We start from the raw sequence: 16809 nt of genomic DNA on the forward strand, positions 1-16809 counted from the left end.
TAGTTGCAATTGAATTGTAGTTTAAACAAATTAAATGCAATTAAACTAAAGAGTGATTTTTTTACCAACATAAGTAGGATTACATCTTTATATGTCATTTCATAATTATATTATCTAAAATATACTTTAATGTAATTTCTATTGAAACTTGTATACTTGTATGTATATTTAAATAATTTAATTACACATGCTAATGATGATGCTGCTACATTTAAAACTTCAAGTGTAACATTAAAGTAAACATAAAAGTAAAATTGTACAAAAATGCACCTTTGTTTATAAAAAAAGACACACAAGTCATGAGAACACTAATAAAATGGCCTATTATTTCATTAATATTATATTATAGTACATTTACAATATATATATATATACATATTTCAGAATTGAAGTAGGCCTACACTAAAGTTCACATTCACAATAATTTAAAATTAAGCACACTTCTTTTTCACAAGGGCACATACAGCCAAAATGCTTGTTATGGACTGCAGAAGCAAAGCATATGAACAAATATGACATTTGTTTACTTTCGTGAAATCATCGCTGGACAACAGTGTTGATGAACAGACAGCGCTTTTGTTCCAACTGGAGATAATAAACATGTAGAGGAATTCTCTTTTAAATCTGTCATGTTAAAACAAGATAAACAAATCTATTATGGATGGATGTTTTTGGATCACTAGGTTCATTTATGGTTTATTGTGTGTGTAATCGCCCTCACCACTTTCATTAGAAGCTTCAAGCAATCAGACTCCATCACATTCATCCCCATCAGATGCGACGCAACCGCAGATATCTTTTTATATCTGTCTGGGGAAGTCCGGACCGAGCACAGATGTTGTTTGTACAACTGAGATATGCCACAGCAATGCAAGATTACAATGCATTGGTAAACTGTTGGCCAAATGTGTACTTTCCTGGAGTTCGTTTCTGCCACAGACCAATTAATTAATTTGTCAATTGCTCTTTTTTCTTTAGTTTGTTCTTTCTGTCTGAGGATGTGACCAAACGGAGGAAAAAACAAACAAGCTTTCACCACAGGATCGAGACACGGTGAGCGAACATTCAACTAAACACACACACACACGCACGCACGCGCGCGCACACACACACACAACCATACGGAAATGTAATATATGACATGTCCCTATATCGCTAGTGACGCCGTCATATACCCTATGCTAAATATAAGACAATATATTACTATCACATTGCTACATATATGTAGATTTAGGTTATAAATTTGCCATATTAAATGAGTATATTGACATATATTTATATGATGTATATGATTATTATTTATATAATACTGTATGTTTTGACCATATATGTCAACGATATGTTTAATTTATATATGCCAAACTCTTTAGGCTACTATTTAACTATTTATTTCAAGTCAATACATATCAATACATATCCACATTTCATTTAAAATTCTATCTCATTTATTATTTATTATTATTTGACCTCTTCTTGACCAGCTCATAAAAACAAAACAAATACTACACAAATTCTATTTAAAAACTGATAATTATATATGTGACATGTATATATAAAAAACCATAAAATATATGGACTGGTTTTATATGTAAATTGTTCCATTTTCTAATAGGTTTTATATATGGGCATGTATATTTTATATATGTGGATATATTTAATATATGTATATTTCATATGTGTACATATATTACATTTCCACACACACACACACACACACACACACACCACACACACACACACACACACACACACACACACCAGACACTGCAAACACTCTTCCTCATCCTTCCCTCTTGAGTGTGTCCATTTCCTGAACTCTGTCCTCGACCTTTTCACAAACTCTTCAAACTGCCTCTGAGGAATGTGTTTTCTCATATTTGGTTTGAAGTTCTCTGTTTCCCCTTTCACCCTCCGACAGAGAGCATGGAGGTGGCGGGAAAAGAAATCACACACACGCACACAGTAAAATTGGACATGGGTTCCCTGTGGAGAAGCCCAACATGTTTATTTCAGGATGGGTCAGTTGGCTGTGAGGAGCCGCTGAGATGGAGGACGACTCCTGCCGGTCCTGTGATATCGAGGGTCGTGTGGACGCGGGACCTTTTCCACTACGTGTACAAACATTTCAATGCAACATTTTATAGATCTGAGCCCGAGACAACTGTCGGCCCTTTGTGTCCGGTGAATAATATTAGCACCATTCTTTAGTCATAATGCCGCTGGGATTGTGAGTTTCAATTTAAGGCTGCGCAGCATTCATCTTTAATAAACTGCTATCTGGATGTCAGCGTGCTGTTTTAATCAAGTGTGTTAAATGAATTGATATTTGCGTGGTGACCTGGTGACTCATGGGTTGCACAACAATCACAGGCCTTTTGTTCTAAAGGATATTTCAGACAGCTGGAGTCCTCTGTGTTTATGCATTGTTTGTTCGCATTTACATTTTATTCGTTTAGCAAATGCTTTTATCCAAAGCCACTTGCAAATGAGGCATGCAATTTATCTTAAAGGAGCCGACAATGTTAGCACTGCTACATTTCAAGAGAACAGCACAGCACTAGAGAATAGTGCAGGAAAAGATAACATTTGTGAGCTTGTAATTGGACAAGACACAGTGAACTCGAAAGGTTCATTCACATCCCAGCATGCACTGGAAGGTCAGTGGCAATCAGAGCTTCTTCTGGGCTGACTGATTGGTTAATCTTTCTCAGATTTGCCTCAAATGTTATGTTAAAGGAAATAAATACCAGGTCAATTGCATACAGGAATCGCAAACTATACTGCAGTCTGAAATGAACACTAGTGGCAGTAAAACACCAACAACTTGTATTGCTTTGCACACAAATTATGGTTATGGGGCAAATGATCAATCAGTACGGACGTATGTTCAATACTATGTTATAAACACTTTTACCAGTGCACAAGATTTACCAGTGCACCAGTGATTTAATACATTTTGAAGTATACATCTCATTATCAGCTCCAAATGTTTGGCTTTTGTAAAGGCAACGTGAAACTCATTTTGCTTTCATAATCTGACATACTTCAAAGGGAAAAAATGTAAGGTGTGCATCTGGAAATTGATGGGATCATGCCAGAATGGGGTGCTTGGAAGAAAAAAATTAGGGATTTCTGAAATCATATTACATGGGGATCAAGTTATTATATTTTAAGAAATGACGAGATTACAAACATTTATGATGAGACTGTGCATCAGGAAAGCAAACGGGGTCGATTTGAGTTCATGTTGAATATCAGTGTGTTCTCATATGCAGTGTGTGTCTGTAGATTACTGATATTTCTCCATGTCAATGATATATGAGTGTTTTCCTCTATTGATCTTTTTTTCTGTTTATTTAGATGGGACAGTGCATATTAATGAACGTACAATCGAAATTGACGTAAATACGCCGGATTTAGCACAATGCTAGTTTCCATCCGTAGTCCCAGACATACAAAAAAGAAAAAGAAAAAAAAGCACAAACAACATACATAACAACTAATAAACATACAGCTACAAAACATTAAGAGTACTAATCGTAAATGCCTGTGCATAGACATCCCATGCTTATTACTGTATAAAAATATACATAAATCTACTTGTTACTGTATAAAAATATAAATAAATCTACCTATCGAAATCTACCTGATCCATCCTTTAATAATTCCATAATGCTCAATGAAGATTATGGCGCAAAGCTTGCAGTATAGTACCTTTTATACACTGAATATATATCAGTGGCAATTAAAATAACTTACTGTAAAAATCTGACTTGTGCACAACATTCCAAGTCTTTATTTTATTATTTGTTACTTTATTTTTATGTTGTTGTGTCCAGAAACGTTGCCTTGACAAGTTATGCCAGGTCATTTTCTGTCCAAAAGCATATTAAAAGCTTCAAGAAATGTCATAAGCATATTGTTTCATTGACTAGGGTGACATGTCAGGTGTTTGGCAGGTTGTGTGTGCTTTTTAATGCATTTCAGAGATGTTTTAACGTTGTATACTCTTGTGGGAGCGGAACATTTTAGAGAAAAGCATTATTTTTTTTCTAATGATTAAATACAGAAAATAAATGTTTTATATCAAAAATACTTATTTTCAGTGAATAACTTGTCTACTGATGTGACTTCAGAAGAAATGTAGTACATGAGTCGACCACTTTTATGATTCTTTATGCACTCTAAAAAATGCTGGGTTAAAACCAACCCAATTTGGGTTATTTGGCAACCCAGCGCTGGGTAAATATTGGACAGAACACATGCTGGGTTATTTTGACGGGGTTTTATACATTGTTTTTTAATCAGTGCTGGGTCAAACAACCCCATGTTACAGGTTATTCATTTTAGATAATAATGATAAAAATACTACTAAAAACTGGTGTTTTTCTTTTTAATACAGGGTGAGTAAACAACGACAGAATTTGAACTGTTCCATTAATTTTATTTCTTGACCAAAGTTACTCACCAACACACACTCATATGCCGTACCTGCAGCTTCTATGATCACAGATCTTCTGCTGTGTTTAGGGTTGGTAAAGAGTGTGTGTTTAATGAGCCGTGAACTGCTTATCTGACATCAGACATGAGGCTGGAAAAAGCACCGCACACAGCGTGTGTCCTCCAGAGACGGCCGTTCCTTTTTTCACCAAACGCTGGAAAACTGCAGAGAGCCTTGAGGGCCGTCGCCCACATCACAGAAATATGTGGATGCATCAAATTTCCAGACCGAACTGAACTTAAAGCAAAAGTTTACCAATTCTGCAGAATGTCAGAAGGTAAGATCATGGTCATGTCCCAACCAATGAGATTGAACAGGATAAATCCGTAAAAAGGTTATTAATCGGCTTCGATGGTTCCATGAAGAAACTTTAAATCGGTGGTTGATTATGATTTCACTTTTCTAACTAGTGTGTAATGTTGCTGTTTGAGCATAAACAACATCTGCAAAGTTACAACGCTCAAAGTTATTTGCTTTTAAAGAAATGGTTTTTTAAGGACTACAACAATCGGCTGGTAGGAACTACACAACATTCCTCCCGGGGTTAGTGACATCACCAACCCTAGAATTTACATAAACCCCGCCCCCCTGAACACGATTTATAGATTATCAAGACAGAATATGCTAATCACTGACTAGAAGATAACTACACATAAGCTACATAAAATTATCAACTAACCATTCAGAAATGTCCTGTTGCTTCTACATGTTGTCAGACTCCGGTTTGAAAATTAAAGGCTAAAAGTTTTTTAAATTTTTAGTGCATGTGTGTGTGTGTGAGGTAAAAGGACACAAGCTGCTGTAGCTCCACCCCCTGTGCAGGGAGCAGCAGCTCATTAGCATTTAAAGGAACACACAAAAACGGTACATTTTTGCTTTAGCATGCTATATAAAAAATATCTGTGTTTTTCTTTTTTGAGCTAAAACTAAAACACACACACACACACACACACACACACACACACACACACACACACACACACACACACACACACACACACACACACTCTCTCTCTCTCTCTGGGGACATCAGAGATTTATTTTACATCTTGTGAAAATGGCATTATACCACCGCTTTAACATTCAGAGAACCTTTCCACTGCAAAAAAAGGGTCTTTAGATTTTTTAAAATGTTCTTCACACAATTTTTTATTTTTTTTAACTGATCACGCTGTGAAAATCTCCTTTTGGAACATTTAAGGTTGTATTTATTCACTCTCAGTGATGCACTTTATGTCCAAACATATGTGAAAACTCCCTTCTGATTAATCTGTCTGATTCCTGAGTTTCTGGGTTTGGCGATTCCAATGAAAACTAATTTTAATGAAATACTTTATAAGGAGAATCATGTGCTTCCAGATTTGTTTGGAGTTTGCAGAGGTTCATTTAATCTAAAATGAATGACCCTGCAACATAAAATATGCTCTGATGGGCTGCTATTTTCTGCTTCGTGCAGCATTTTCGCTTTCACAGAGAACAGAAACATGATGTTGTGCTGGAAACTTGTTGTGTCCTGTCTTGGTGGAACATTGTGCCATTCCTGTCTATATCACTAAGAATTAATCAGTGCCGTTTGCCAAGTCAGACATCACTACTACAAATGGTTTAAGATTCAAACTCTAATGATTTAGGAAACACATCGTTTTGGATTCAAACTGTAAATATAAAACTGCAACTTATCCCGCACTGTTTGGTCTATATGGACATGAATAGTATATCATATTTTAAAATATTTAGTATTTAAAAATAAAAATAAATACTGAATAAAAATATTCTTGATTACATGGTTTCATGACCTCTTCACCAAATGTTCTTTACAGTGGAAAAAGGCCCTTTAACCCTTAAAACTCATCTTTGATTACCAAAATTACATATTTAAAAAATGTTTCCTTGAAAAAAAAAATCATTCTTGCCTTTAAATAGCTTGAATGTAACTCTACACACCCTTGCCTCATTTATTATATGTGGTTCTATGAATATGCAAATGAGCCCCGCCTCCACTCACTCACAGCTTTCAAACCGTGTTTTTGAGTCTTTGGTTCACTGCAGGTTTAAGGAGAAAATACTCAGCAATGGTATTGCCTTATGAATTTACACATGGTTTGTCTTAAATCATATAAAAAACACCACATATTCATATAAACAACATTAAAAGCTGTTTTTTCACCACAGGGAGACTTTAAGAACCAAAACCCCAAATGGTTCTTACAGTATATATGGCATTGTTTTTTTCTTCTTGACCTTCCTGCTTGAAATACTGGTTGAGATGTATTTCTTCTAGAAATGGTTTGGCTATTTCTCATTTAGGGTCTTTGAATGTGCAAAGTTTCGACACATATATTTTTGGAAAGGCTGTACAAACTTTGGTTATACATCAATTGAGTTTGGGTCAAATTGACCCCCATTGGTTTCCGTTGCTCTGAAAAACAGCAAAGAGCCAGGTTAAAAAACAAACAAAAAGAAAACCTTTGTAAAACACTAAAATATGAAATCCATGAGAACTTGTGAAACGTAAAAGTCAAAGCTTACGGTACTCAAAATTGACTCGTCTTCTGAATCAATGGAGAACCCACAGTTCAAAGATCAGTGATGTTTTTGGCTGTTAGTTTTTTTAAGCTTATTACTAATCTCTGTTGCAGAACTGAAAATAAGGGAGAAACCCATTTTACTCGCACAAGGGTTTAAGAATTTATGTTTTCGCCACAGAATAAAAAATAAAAAAGGTAATTGTGACTTTTATCTCACAATTCTGACTTTTTCCTCACAATTGCTAGTTTACATCTCTCAATTCTGACTTTTATCTCACAATTCTGACTTTTTATCTCAGAATTGCATGATATAAAGTTGCAATCGCAAGAAATAAACTTGCAATTCTGATCTTCAGCAAATCTTCTCAGAATTGGGTGTATTTTTTCTTGCAATTCTGACATTATAACACGCAATTGAGACTTTATATCACGCAATTCTGACTTTATAACTCGCAATTGAGATGTTAAGTCCGAATTGCATGATATAAAGTCGCAAATGTGTGTTATAAAGTCAGAATTGTGAGATATAAACAATTTGCAACCTTGTGACTGGAGCATGAACTCATGAACTCACGTACATGTGACTCTCTTCAGGTTTCCTCAACCGCTGCTAAGCATCAATAATCAATGAAATCACTTCACATGCATCTGCGGGATTGTATCTCCAGCTCAAGCTTTTTTAAAAGACCGAGTTTAGAAGGACAGTTTAACTGAACCTATCCTCAAAACCAGATTGCCGCACTTAAAAGTGAAGAGCGTGCTTTTTCCCCTGCCATTTCTACACATTTCTATCTTTAGCTGCTGGCTCTTTGATTGGACCGGTGATGTGTGAGATGCATACATAAAAGGGAGAGGAACCGAAGCCATGTCCTTTTTTCACACTTTGTTTTTAAGAAAGTGAGAAGGCTAGACATGTAAGTAAGTATAGACGGAAAACTAAGGTATCTTCACAGATGACTATAGGCCACAGAGTGCTGAAGAGTGGTAAACATTATCTGCAGGAGGGTAATGGTATATGGACTACCTGTGATGTGTTTTTCTCACAGAAGCTTCATATTTTTCCTCTTTTTTTTCGCCTCGCTGAAATGGCTCTCTGTGCTATTAACGCAATTAAGTGAGTTGCAGGTGTTCTTTATAGTTGTCGGTTCCACATGTTATGTGCAAAATAGTGCAGCGGTTTATATACATTTATAGCACCAGCAGTAGTGGAGTTGAAAACATAAAGCTTTTCAAACTGTGCTTTATCTATTCATTTGCATGTGGTGTTGTCAAAACCTATCATATTAAAGGGGTGGTAAAATGTTCTTTTCACAAGATGTAAAATAAATCTATGATGTCCACAGAGTGCGTGTGTGAAGTTTTAGCACAAAATACCTCACATATATTTTTATATAGCATGTTAAAGTTGTCACTTTTTGAGGGTTTGCAAAAACGCACCGTTTTGTGCCTGTCCCTTTAAATGCAAATGAGCTGCTGCAGAGGGCGGGGTTTCAAGAGATTGTGTGTGTTAGCAGCTGCGAATACCTCACGCACACACACTAAAATGACAGAAACTTTTCTGCCTTTAATGTTAAAACGGAGTCAGACAATGATGGAGAGACTCAAGAAGAAGTGACAACATGTAGAAGCAACAGGACGTCTCTGAATGGTTAGTTGATGAATTTATGTTGCTGATGTGACTATCTTCAATTAGCATATTCTGTCATGGTAATCTATAAATCGCTCGTATAGGAACTGTTGTGAGATGCACACAGAGTGACTTTCTATTGCATGTGAAAAGATGGATGCTAAAGTTTGAGCTGACTCACAAATGTGCTCGACTACAACAACTCTTCCTCTTCTCAACATGGACTGCGTGTTCCCGGGGGCGGGGCTTATGTACATTTTAGGGTTGGTGATGTCACTAACCCCGGGAGGAATGTCGTGTAGTTCCTAACAGTCGTTTGTTGTAATCCTTTTCTTTAAAAGCAAATATCTTCCTTTGCTTTGAACTTTGAGTGTTGTAACTTTGCAGATGTTGTTTATGCTCAAACAGCAACATTACACACTAACTAAAGCTAGAAAAGTGAAATCATACTCAACCACCCCTTTCAATTTTTTGGTGATAGAATAAAGTATATTTTTATTGACACACGTGTGTAATATGTATTAATGACCCTTGTGAAAAAGAAATGCACTTATTTTTTGTTGAATGCGCACTTGACGTGTACTTAAAAGTAAATAAAAAAAAACAGTTCTTGCAGATAATATAATATTAATGAAATAAGGCCACTTGCAAACATTCATGACTGTTTCTTAAAGGGGTGGTTGATTATGATTTCACGTTTCTAACTTTAGTTAGTGTGTAATGTTGCTGTTTGATCATAAACAACATCTGCAAAGTTACGACACTCAAAGTTCAAAGCAAAGGGAGATATTTGCTTTTAAAGAAATGTTTTTTAAGGACTACAACAAACGGCTGGTAGGAAGTACACAACATTCTTCCCAGGGTTAGTGACATCACCAACCCTAGAATTTACATAAACCCCGCCCCCGAAAACACAGGTTATCAATACAGAATATGCTAATCAATGACTAGAAGATAACTACACATATAAGCAACATAAATTCATCAACTATCCATTCAGAAATGTCTGAATCCGGTTTGAACATAAAAGGCTAAAAGTTTTTTAAAGGGGGGGTACAATGGCGTTTCATGTATTCAGAGTTGTTTACAGTGTTAAAGAGATGGATTCTCATGCTAATAATGGCCAAAGTTTGAAAAGTTATTTTGAACAAATAACAGAGAATTTCTGTGCTGAAAATCATACTTCCGGGTTGCAACACGTTTCGGCTGGTTTTTTTCTATCGTAGATCTAATGACGTAGACCAGAGTGGAACTCCTTATATGAGCATTGCTCTCGGAAAAGCGCGTTCACGCACACGTCGACCAGAGGAGAGAAAGACCCTCTTATATTCTGTCTATGGAAAGACCCAAGCGCATATCGACATCAGCGCTAAATAGGAATGGTTGATGTCAAGAATGTCTCCAAAAAAGTGTGTTTTGGGATGTGAGGGAAAGTTTACCTTGTTCATCTTCCCAAAGAACCCAGTGTTACTGGAACAGTGGATGCACTTTGTATTTCCGGGACAGCAAAGGAGTGTGGCAAGTGCGGTTTTGTGTTCTGGTCATTTCAGTGACGAATGTTTTATTAACAAAGTCGTCGCTGGATTTGCAAACCGGTTGCAATTAAAACCTGGCGCGGTCCCAGTGATAAAACACCCCATTCATGTAAGTACAACGGTATCACGCGCTCCCGCTTGACTCTATAGCTCCGCCCACGCCCAGAATCAAGGACCTCGGCTTTTTCCGGATAGAATCGGAAAGCTGTATTTTTATTTTATAAATATGATGAAACTAAAGACTTTTTTGAGATAGGAAGGACGCACTATTACTCTATAGGTACTCAAGATTGACATGAGATTGACTGAAACTAAGTATTTTACCCCCCCTTTAATTTTTTTGTGCATGTCTGTGTGAGTGCTCTTGGAGCTCCGCCCCCTGTGCCGGGAGCAGCAGCTCATTTGCATTTAAAGGGACAGACACAAAACGGTGCGTTTTTGCTCACACTCAAAAAGTGACAATTTTAACATGTAATATAAAAATATCTGTGGGGTATTTTGAGCTAAAACTTCACACTCACACACACACACTCTGGGGACATCAGAGACTTATTTTACATCTTGTGAAAAGGGCATTATACCACCACTTTAAGAGTTTTTTAAAAAGTTCACATTCTAATGATGTCAAATTACTGTAAACATTTCAGTTAAAGTACATTTTAAATCCTTGTTTTCATAACCTATTGCTGTGCTTTATAGTACACTTATTTTGATGTGTTGACTAACATACTAAAGCACATGTAAAGTTTTAAAAAAATTATATTACATTTAAACTAAGTTAACATTTGAAATTTACTCTGTGTGACTGCAAATATATTGAAGCTGCCAAGTCAATTAATCGTGATTAATCACATCTAAAAGATAAAAGTTAGTACACATATTACACATATAAAATGTGGCTTCTTGTAGTCCAATGTTTATAACAGGGAGAATTAAATGCATATTAGTTATGGTGTATAAAGTATACATGTTTAGCCACACATAAATATCCAAGTAAGGGACAGACTGTGAAATACGAGGATCAAAAAGGACTGACGTGAGTGAGTGAGTGAGTGAGTGAGTGAGTGAGTGAGTGTGTGTGTGTGTGTGTGTGTGTGTGTGTGTGTGTGTGTGTGTGTGTGTGTGTGTGTGTGTGTGTGTGAGTGAGTGAGTGAGTGAGTGAGTGTGTGAGTGAGTGAGTGAGTGAGTGAGTGAGTGAGTGAGTGAGTGTGTGTGTGTGTGTGAGTGAGTGAGTGTGTGTGTGTGTGTGTGTGTGAGTGAGTGAGTGAGTGAGTGTGTGTGTGTGAGTGAGTGTGTGTGAGTGAGTGTGTGTGAGTGAGTGTGAGTGAGTGAGTGTGTGAGTGAGTGTGTGTGTGTGAGAGTGAGTGAGTGAGTGAGTGAGTGAGTGAGTGTGTGTGTGTGTGTGTGAGTGAGTGAGTGAGTGAGTGAGTGAGTAAGAAAGAAAGAAAGAAAGAAAGACTCCTGTCTTATTGGACTATAAGGTTTCACTCTCCCAACGAACGGCTGAGAAAATGTTTTTACTAGCACAGAAAAACACCTCCATAGACTGACAGAAAATAATGTCTGCATTAAACTCAAAAGCTATTTTGACTAGAGCTAAACAGCAATGGTTTGAAGGTCAGTTCACAGTAATATGTGTGTGTGTGTGTGTGTGTGTGTGTGTGTGTGTGTGTGTGTGTGTGTGTGTGTGTGTGTGTGTGTGTGTGTGTGTGTGTGTGTGTGTGTGTGTGCGGTTGGCCATGAGAAGTATTAAATGACTGCATTCATTAATCTGATATTAGAGAAACGCGAGTTGTTTTGTTTCATAACCCTTACGATTTGAAACTAACTGTTCAATCAGTGCTGTGAAATGTTGAGGAAGAGAATGAAAATGAATTAGGAGAAAGTAACCAAGCAGCGGAAGACACAAGAAGAAAAGAAACAAAACATCAGAAATGAATGAATTGAAAGGGCAAATAGAAACTCCTGCTTAAGTTTCCAAAGACCCGAGTAATCTCACATGCGTCAGAATAGATCGATGTCTCGGTAGAAGAATGTCTCGAGCTCAGATTTGTTTAGATACTCCGATTTCAATATTGGGCATTTTTCATCAAATTCTTCCAAAAGCAAATGATCTCGGATGCCTTCCACATTCACTTCTGTTTAATGACATTACACTCTAAAAAATGCTGGGTTGGTTTAACCCAATTTTGGGACAAACCCAAACGTTGGATAAAAAATGCAATTCAAATTTTTTACCCAATGGCTGGGTTTGTTTGACCCAAAATTGGGTTAAAACAACCAAACATTTTTTTAGAGTGGCCATATTCTCAAATATGCCAAACTTTTACTTGGATATTTTTTCTTATGAAAGTCTGGGGAGGATGGTTGTGTTAGTTTTAAATGCAATTGTACAGAAATTATGCAAAATGTGTAAAACGTCAAAACTCATTGTGTCCCACATAACATAATCAGCTTTCACCAATTTATGTTCTTTGTGATGGCAAGTTTTCCACTCACATTTTCTCCAAAAGAATCTAGTTTTCTTACTGTAAGACAACAGTTGTCTTTCTTAAAAAAATGTGATACAGAAATCTCAGTTATGCTTCATATCTACATTCAAATTGATTTTTAAAGACCTATACCTAGCCATCACACAAAACTTTCTGCATTTGTACATTATAAAAAACAAAACAAAACAAACATCACTTGGTCTGATTTATAAGCGGTTTTCCTCATGGGGACCAAAAAATCTCCCCACAAAGACAAGGATTTTAGATATTGCCGTCTTTGTGAGGACATTTTGTCCTCATATAGGGATAACCAAGACCACACACACACGAAGGCGAAGGCACGCACACACACGCACAAGCGCACACACACAAATCCCAACAGGGATTTGGGTTTATTGATATGAGGGGCCTCAATTAGATAAACAAAGATGAAGTCATTGCAGTCAATTACTGTAATCATCTACTAGAGCCTTCCAGAGGGAACACATGAGGAGAGAGAGAGAGAGAGAGAGAGAGAGAGAGAGAGAGAGAGAGAGAGAGAGAGAGAGAGAGAGAGAGAGAGACGACAGGAAGAAAGTGAGGAGAGGGAAATCTGCAAGAATAATAAGACTCATATTTTTACAGAGTAAATTTTAGATGAAGCGCTGACAACTCTACATGGTATTCATAGATTTGGGAATTTGTTTTGAAAGATATCCATACTTTTATTCAGCAAGGACACATTCAATTAATCAAAAGTGACAGTAGATATTATATATTATATTTATGTTACAAAAGATATCCATTTCAAATCAATATGGCCCAGTTCATTTTAAACTACAATCCTGAAAAATCACAGTTTCCGCAAGAATGAATCAGCACTTTTTTAAACTTTGATAATAATCATAAATGTTTCTTGAGCATCAAATCATCATATTATACTGATTTCTGAAGGATCATGTGACACTGAAGACTGGAGTAATGATGCTGAAAATTTAGCTTTGATCACAGGAATAAATTACATTTTAAATAAAACATTCAAACGGAAAACAGTTATTTTAAATTGCAATAATATTTTGAAATATTGCTGTTTTTTCTTGATATAAATGCAGCTTTGGTGAGCATAAGAGACTTTTTTTTAAAAACATTTAAAAAAATCGTACCAACCCCAAACTTTTGAACAGTACTGTACATCTTAAAACACATTTTAGTATTTTGCCCTTAACTTACAATTATTTATCTTAGGAAACATTCAGGGAAAAAACAGCTCATACCAACTCAAATGGATCACTCAAAAAATGTAAATTCTGTCATTGTTTACTCACCCTCCTGCTCTTCTAAACCTGTGCTTGTACGTTCATGTGTCAAAGTAAAAAAAGCAACAACACAAAAGTGGGTCATACGGCTTGTGTTGCTGCACGAGAGATCCAACAGATTGCAGATGATCCGTGATCCGTACGGACCAGACTGGAAGTTTTACATTTGCATGCGTTTTGTCTTGTCAATTGACAGTTCGCAAAGACCCGCCCCCCTTAGATACTGTTGCTATGTCCGACAAGCTACGCCTCCCTCACGCCACACTGTTCTCACGCAGTGAAAAACACATCGCGGAGCAGAGAGGACACTGACAACACACTGACAGACAAGGTTACTTTTCGGTCACTTTTGATATTAAACATATTAAACAAAGTTTTACCTTTCAAATTTGGTCATTTAAAAAAAAAAAAATGTAAACAATAAATGCCGTTTTGTGGCTCTTTAATGTGTCTGTCAGATCGCTGTGTCGCCTCAGTTAAAGCTGCTCGTGAACCGATCATCTCTTCCTTCTAGTTCATTTATAGCATCAAATAAACATGAATGAACATCAGAAGGAATGTTGTTTTAACCGCGGAAAGGCGTCAGTACACTCCGCTTCTCAAGTTCAAATCCTTCCATGTTAAACTACTAACTCTCCTGACTGCTTTGTCAGACAAAATGGCGGATGGCGAAGTATGATTGGTCAGATCACCTGTCAATCAAGCTCAATGCGAAGGGTCAATTGACACATTCAAGCGTTTTTTAAGCAAGCGGCGAACGAGAACACGAGAATGAGAGGGCATTTTAACTCCTATGGTGGCCGTATAATTTCAAATCTGCCGGCAGACGCGAGTAATCTCCCCCTCGCATTCGTCACGGTGCCACTGAGTGTATAAACGCGAAAGGTGAAGCTTGAATTTCCCAATATGTGGGTCTTTGGCTACTGTATTTTCAAGATGCAACATGGCTTCCGTCATTCGAGCAGCTCACCCGTATGTATAATAAATGGCAGATTTACGCTTACGAGAATACTTGATTAGTTGGTAGAAGTAATTATACATTAATGGGCACATATCATTTTGAAAGAACAAAGTGGTTTTTGCTAAATATCAACTTAAAAAATTACACAGTGCAGCTTTAAGTGAACGTAACTAGTAGAGAAAAAATCGGATGTGTATCATTATATTAGATCCGTGCATTAGGTCTTAAAGCGACAGTAGCCTATAAATACCTCCTCATTAATGTTGATCAAACCACAAAACACTGCTTTAACAAACATTAATCTATATTTAATGTATACAGTGAACACTATGATAAAATCCTAAATACTACTTTTACACTTTACTTTATTTGAAACTTTGTTATATTGTATTTATGGTTATAATTTGTGTCTGTTCTTATTATCTGTGACTATTCACTTGTCTTCAATAATGTTAGGAGTTTTCTGTGGTATCGAAGTACTTAAAGTAGGCTTTAAGTTATAAATGAAAAGCAAAGTTACATCCCCACAGCCACACCCCCCAATTATAATTGTTATTATTTATTTTTGGCTGATCTGAAAAAAGATCCGATCCGCGACTCAAACCGTAAAATGACCCACACCACGAGTTTTGTGATCCGTTGCACCTCTACTGTGCACTATCTTCTAATGTGCACTTTATATAGCCTATTTTCTTTATCAGCGCTTATGAGATCATTAATATAAACTGTTGTTGAGTGAAAAATCTGCCTAAAGCCAGACATACATTTTATTTATGTTCCATGAAAACCAGGTTGATCATCCATCTAGACTATAATGACCGTAGCTAAAGCACAGCTACAGTCAGAATCCATCTTTTGCTGAATTTTCCAGCATTGAAAATAGGATATTATAAAAAAAGTAAAAAAAAAAAAAGTAAAAGCATAGGCAGGTGAGGACGTCATCCTGACCGCTAAAGCTAACATGATGATGTTGATTTTACCAGAATATGTGAATGTAAGTATCCAGAAACTGGAAATGATTCCTAATGTGAGTTGAATGCAGAATGAAGAGTGTCACACTGCTCAAATGAAATGAACACACACACACACACACACACACACACACACACACACACACACACACACACACACACACACACACACACACACACACACACACACACACACACACACACACACACACACACACACACACACACACACACACACACACACACACACACACACACACACACACACACACACACACACAGGGAAAAGCTTATAAAATCTCTAGCAAAGCCTCACACATAAATAACTGCACAATGTTTATCTTGGCTTATTATTCATGAGAAAACATGATTGAAGTGAAACCATTAACATACTCTCACATTCTCTCTCTTTAAACACAAACAAACGCACATACAAACTAAACAAAATCTGTATCTCTGTGCCATATAGGCGCACATGTACAAGCTGGACATTTCCACATTATACCAACACACTGAGATTTACATTTATGTATTTACCCGAAAATAAATATTTTTATAAATAAATTATCCAACTTTGAAGTCGGCATGAAACGGAAGTTGCGAGTCTGTTCTTGCCTACTGTCAAACGGCTTCTCGAACACTGAGAAATATAGGGCGGGGCTTGATTTTGTGCATTGGGAATTGATTGGATGTTGGTGGTTTGCTATTGGTTGATCTCATGTGAGTGACAGGTTGCCCCGCCCTCGCGCCAGTAAACACATCATCAGAGAAATGATGACTCTGCAAGATATTTTTTAATAAAGATTATGAGGGCAGATTAATAAAAAATAAAAAATTATATTGATGTGCACAGATAAGTCATTTATAATAAATACTGCAATATTCCATAAAAAAATAAT

At 36.6% G+C, this 16809-nt stretch overlaps 1 long non-coding RNA gene across 1 annotated transcript; it reads left to right on the forward strand.

The window, feature by feature from the left end:
* The first annotated feature begins 455 nt into the window (after positions 1 to 455).
* On the forward strand, positions 456 to 2281 carry LOC306995606. The gene is made up of 3 exons (XR_013796897.1): positions 456 to 889; positions 979 to 1053; positions 1919 to 2281. It is a non-coding gene; the product is annotated as an uncharacterized lncRNA (long non-coding RNA).
* The last annotated feature ends 14528 nt before the right edge of the window (positions 2282 to 16809 follow it).

The sequence above is a fragment of the Phoxinus phoxinus genome (assembly GCF_949152265.1).
Source record: "Phoxinus phoxinus genome assembly, chromosome: 3".
NCBI lineage: Eukaryota > Metazoa > Chordata > Actinopteri > Cypriniformes > Leuciscidae > Phoxinus > Phoxinus phoxinus.